The sequence below is a fragment of the Lathyrus oleraceus genome, chromosome 4 (assembly GCF_024323335.1).
Source record: "Lathyrus oleraceus cultivar Zhongwan6 chromosome 4, CAAS_Psat_ZW6_1.0, whole genome shotgun sequence".
Taxonomy (NCBI): domain Eukaryota; kingdom Viridiplantae; phylum Streptophyta; class Magnoliopsida; order Fabales; family Fabaceae; genus Lathyrus; species Lathyrus oleraceus.
The window spans coordinates 69,403,305-69,408,216 of record NC_066582.1 but is presented as its reverse complement, the minus strand read 5'-3'; the positions used below and the strand labels follow the sequence as shown (position 1 = coordinate 69,408,216).

Here is a 4,912-nt window from a genome sequence, read left to right as displayed (position 1 = left end):
CTCGTATTTTGGGTTAACCTTTCATTCTTTTCTTTCGTCCATAAAACACTTTAATTAACTCAAACAAAATAAGGGTCGTTGGGATCAAGCAATCTAGTGCAACTCTTTGAACTCTTTGAACAATTGATTCTTATCAAGCGTTCGTTGTCCATCAAACAATTTTCTCAATTAATTCAAATGAAAAAGGACCATTGAAATCTAGCATTCCGATAGAACCTCAAATGATTGATATCGAGGCTTATGTCTCGTTCTCATTAAATATTTGTCATTCACCTATAAAACATATTCAATCAACCAAACTATTTTATCGCTGTCGTGCGATCTCAAAAACCTTTTCAAAATGAAAGACATGTTGTCTTAAGATGATGCAAAGCAATGCTTCATCCATAATTGTTGAGTTGAGATAAGTGACGTTTTTCTGAATGTTGATTTGTAAATTCATTCGATGTAATGTATATGTTCGCTCCTCATCTATTTTGGGTAAAACAATATTTCTCGTCGATTAATACAAGATAGCTTTCGCTAAAATCAACAAACAAACAAACATTTTCTACTCAGAACTACGTACGTAGGAGCAAGATTGTGAAATCTTGTCAGACCAATTAATAAAAAAAAGATTTAGTTTCTTTCAAGTCCCTAATAATAAAACATTTTTAGGTCATCTCTCATTAATAAAATAAAATAAAACATTTCTCTTCCCTCTCTTCTTCTATCCTAAATAAGTAGAAGATTAGAAACTAACAAAAGCTAACATTCTATTCAAAACTAACTAAACGGTTCCCATTGAGTACAACGAACGTTAGGGGTGTAACAACCCAATTTTAGTATTTATTTCTTATATTATTATACTATTTTATTTTATTTATTTGGGGTGTTAATTAATTATTTGATTGTTAGGTAGTATAATAATTAATTATATTAATTAACTTGGTGTGTTAATCAATTATTTAGTTGATATGAGATATAATGAATAATTGAATTAATTGACTTAGTGTGTATATTGTGTTGATTTAATTTATTTGAACTAAATAGAGATATTATAATACTATGTCTTATTGGGCCTAATAATTAAATTAGAGGTATCATTTCTTAAGCCCAAATATAATACTAGGATAGTAAGAGGTGAGGAGAGTGAGAAGTAGCACTCACTTGATCATTTCACGGCAACAGAGAAAGAAAAGAGGAAAAAAATAAGGAGAAGAGGGGGAAAACAAGGGAAAAGCTAGGGTTTCTAGAAAATTGAAGAGGTAAGGGGGAGAATCCTTATTATTATGGGTTAGTATAATTTGGTCAATAAGTAGGAATATGTTTAGGTTGAAATCCCTAATTTTTATGGTTTTTGAAATTGTTAGGTTTTGATGAGTAATCTTTGATTTGTGATGATTAATTGTGTTTGGAATTGATATATGGGTAAAATTGAAGGATAGATTGAGAATTCAATTTGATATTTTTTTATACTGTAGCGTCACTACTTGTTTTTCTTTTCTCACTATATACTATATAGCACCACTTCTCCATGCCACTTAGTTTATTAAAGTTTATTAATTAGTTGTTTTTCTTTTGAGAAAACAGAACAATATAATACTTTTGGTGAGTGGTCATAAGTGTTGTTTGGTTAAAGTCATTTTTTCTATAAAATGTCTCACGAGCTGTTCCATTTAATTTCATAGTATCCCTTCTTATACTACTATTTTTATTACTTAGTTGTTTTAATTAGTAGAAACAGACAGTATAGCTATATTATATTTTCTGGTGCACTGTAGCTAAATAATAAAGGTAATGCTATAGTTTAGACAATGGGAAGACAATGTAATTCAAAACAGTCCCGTTTGACCGAATTAGCTGAATTAAACGGTATAATTAGTTGTCCGGAATTTGATGAAAATTTACGTGTTAGCTAAGTTTAATTAGTAGATTAACGCAGTGGTGTTATTTTGTTGAAATTGTGATATTTTACTAATCGACCGAAATTGTGTTTGATTTAAATATTCTTTATAGATAAATGTTGATTTTGTGATGGAAATTGACACACATTTTAGGAATAGAATATAAGTGAATTAAATTAATATAGTTTGATGTTAATTGGTTAATTAAATTAGTAGTTGAATTAATTTCAATAATTCTAATTGATTGGAAAATACTTGGACTTGGATAAATTATTTGGTGTGTCGGTAAATTACGGTATCTCAAGAATTTGACCGTAATTGTATTTTGGCATGAAATTTAGTGATTAATTGTTTGATTGTGAAAGTGTGTATTCATATATATTTGGCAAATTGTGAATTAACATGAGATAGTATAGTTACTAGTGTTAATTGAAAATTGTGTGCGTATTTGATAATTAGCCTATATATGTGAATAGTATCTTTGTTATGAATGTGTATACGTACAATTGGTGGATAATTTATAGAGTTGAATTATGGTGATATGTGGAATGTTAAGATGGTAGAGATGATCTTAATTGCATATATTATTGGTATTTGTACATTCATTCATGGCATGGTCGGCTTTATGGTGGAAGCGGTGAAAATGTGGGTTCACATGATAATAGACGTTGATCCTTGAATGGAAATATGCGTAGAAGACGTTGATCCTTAATTGAAATAGGCGTAGTGGCTTTGATCTTGTCCGGATCGGAAGTGTGACTTGGATTCTAGATATTGAATCGGAAAGCGGTGAAACATTGAGTTCATATTGCGGTACCACATGCATAGAGTCACATGTCTTGCATTGAGTCACATTAGAGTTATGTGATAATTGCATATATGCATTGATGTGATTGTTATGTGCGTATGAGATATGGTAATTGAATTTGGTGATGTTTGGATACATAACTTGGTAAAATATGTGATTATGTAATAATTATAGTTATGTGTATATTTGGGAATATAGCATTGGATTTTAATATTATACTCCTTGAGTTTTGATGTATGCTTGAAACATGTGAAATAAATATTGGTTAGTATTATTTACATGGTTATACAAGGTGTGATGAATTCCTTTTATTGTTGATTTAATCATTGTGCTTTATTATACTTTCTTCATAATGATTCGAATTCTCACCCTTCTGTTTTAATGTTGCCCTCGTTTGGCGACATACAGGTTCTGACGCTTAGTAGCTCACTCGAGATTTAGCCGGAGAGCTCCCGTGTTTTGTTTGGAGACTAGGTAGTGAGTCAATGCTCTGGTCATGTAACACTGGGTAGATTAGTAGTATTGAGCTCATGTCTTATTTGGATATGTATTATGTTATTACTTGTGAACATGTTTATTTGTAATTTGCTGTTTAAGAGGCCATAGTGCCAAATATTCTGGATATGGTTTTATTTTATCTTGAGGAGATTATTGAGAGATGATCATGGTATGGGACATGAATCATTTTATGAAATACATGAGTATTCATTATTTTTCACTGTGAACGCATATTCTTGATGATTCATGATATTTGAAATGTGTTATTTTAAATGACCAGGTGTATTGTATATTGATGATGAATGATGTTGGTTTTTGAAAGCTTTTAGTTTTTGAAAACGTCGATGTGACGCCCTTTTGTTTATATGCGTGCTTATTCACTCTGATTATATGTTAAGTATTTTGGGGTATAAAAGGGGTGTTACAAGGGGTGCTAATACCTTCTCCTCGCGTAACCGACTCTCGAACCCTGATATTGGTTGTGATGGCCATATCTTATCCTTTCTTTTAGGGGTTTTATCGATATTTTTTCTTTCCCTCTTTGGGAATAAATAAAGTTCGGTGGCGACTCTGTTCAGTTCATCCCGCGAGCATGCGATTACGCTCTACGAGCGTCGTGTTCTCGTTTTTCGAGGTGCGACAGTGAACTTTTCAATCTTTTGATATTGAGCCTCAACACCCTAGAACATCTTACTCACGAAAAAGACAGGTCGCTCAACTTTATCTATTTCTTGAATGAGTATCGAGCTCATTGTCTGGTCAGTAATAAATAAATAAATAAGGTACAAGGATGAACTTGTTATCTTGCGTTTAAAAATGGGCGGTGACACTAGGAATACCTTTAAGTTTGATAACGCCTACTCGCATTCACTCAGCATGGTAAAGAATTGAAAAACCTTGTCACCCGCACAAGAAGGAAAATGAGATAAGGTGGCTAGGCATCTTGTTAGTTGCTAACCCTCTTTAACGTTGGAGGGACTCCTCATATCAATGATGGATTGACATTTGTCAAGGTTCACCTCTATGCCTCTCTTGGTCAGCATGAAACTAAAGAATTTGCCAGTCTGCACACCGAATAAGCATTTATCAGGATTTAAATGCATGTTGTAATTCCTGATTGACTTTATGACATCTTACTAATTTGTCACGTGACTCTTTCCTTTTGAAGTCTTCACTATCATATCATTAATATAAACCTCTAGTTTGTGCGATATTTGTTTTAAGAACACTGCACCCATGAGTCTCTAATAGGTAGCACATGTGTTCTTCAGTCCAAAGGGTATGGCGTTGCCATAATAAGAGGGAGTCATTTAGTTTTTTTTACCAACAAAGAGAAAAAAAAAACAGTGGTTTGGGCTCCTCCCATTTTTCATTCTAAGTAAAAAATAATTAAAAAAAAAACCTGCAGGCAAAACCTGACCCGCCCCGCCCTAGTTTTTAAAAAGGGTTAAGTGGGAGAGCCAACTTAAGGCACTAACCCGAAAACCGTTGCCCAATCCGCAAAAATGGTGGGTCAAATGGATCAACTCAGCATGGCCAACCCATTTTGCCACCCTAACTACACAGTACTAAAACGCATTTAAATCGTAGCTAAAAAGGGCCTAAAATATTTGTCATGATTAAACCATAAAAAAAAACTCTATTTAATCTACAATAATTAAAAATCATGGTTAACCTACTCAGGACCCTTAAAAATTTAAGACGATCTTGATCTAATTCA

At 32.6% G+C, this 4,912-nt stretch overlaps 1 long non-coding RNA gene across 1 annotated transcript; it reads left to right on the top strand.

Moving 5' to 3' along the window:
* The first annotated feature begins 1,148 nt into the window (after positions 1-1,148).
* LOC127073434 (uncharacterized) lies at positions 1,149-3,405 on the top strand. Its single transcript, XR_007785757.1, has 2 exons — positions 1,149-1,247; positions 3,103-3,405. It is a non-coding gene; the product is annotated as an uncharacterized LOC127073434 (long non-coding RNA).
* Positions 3,406-4,912: the final 1,507 nt, after the last annotated feature.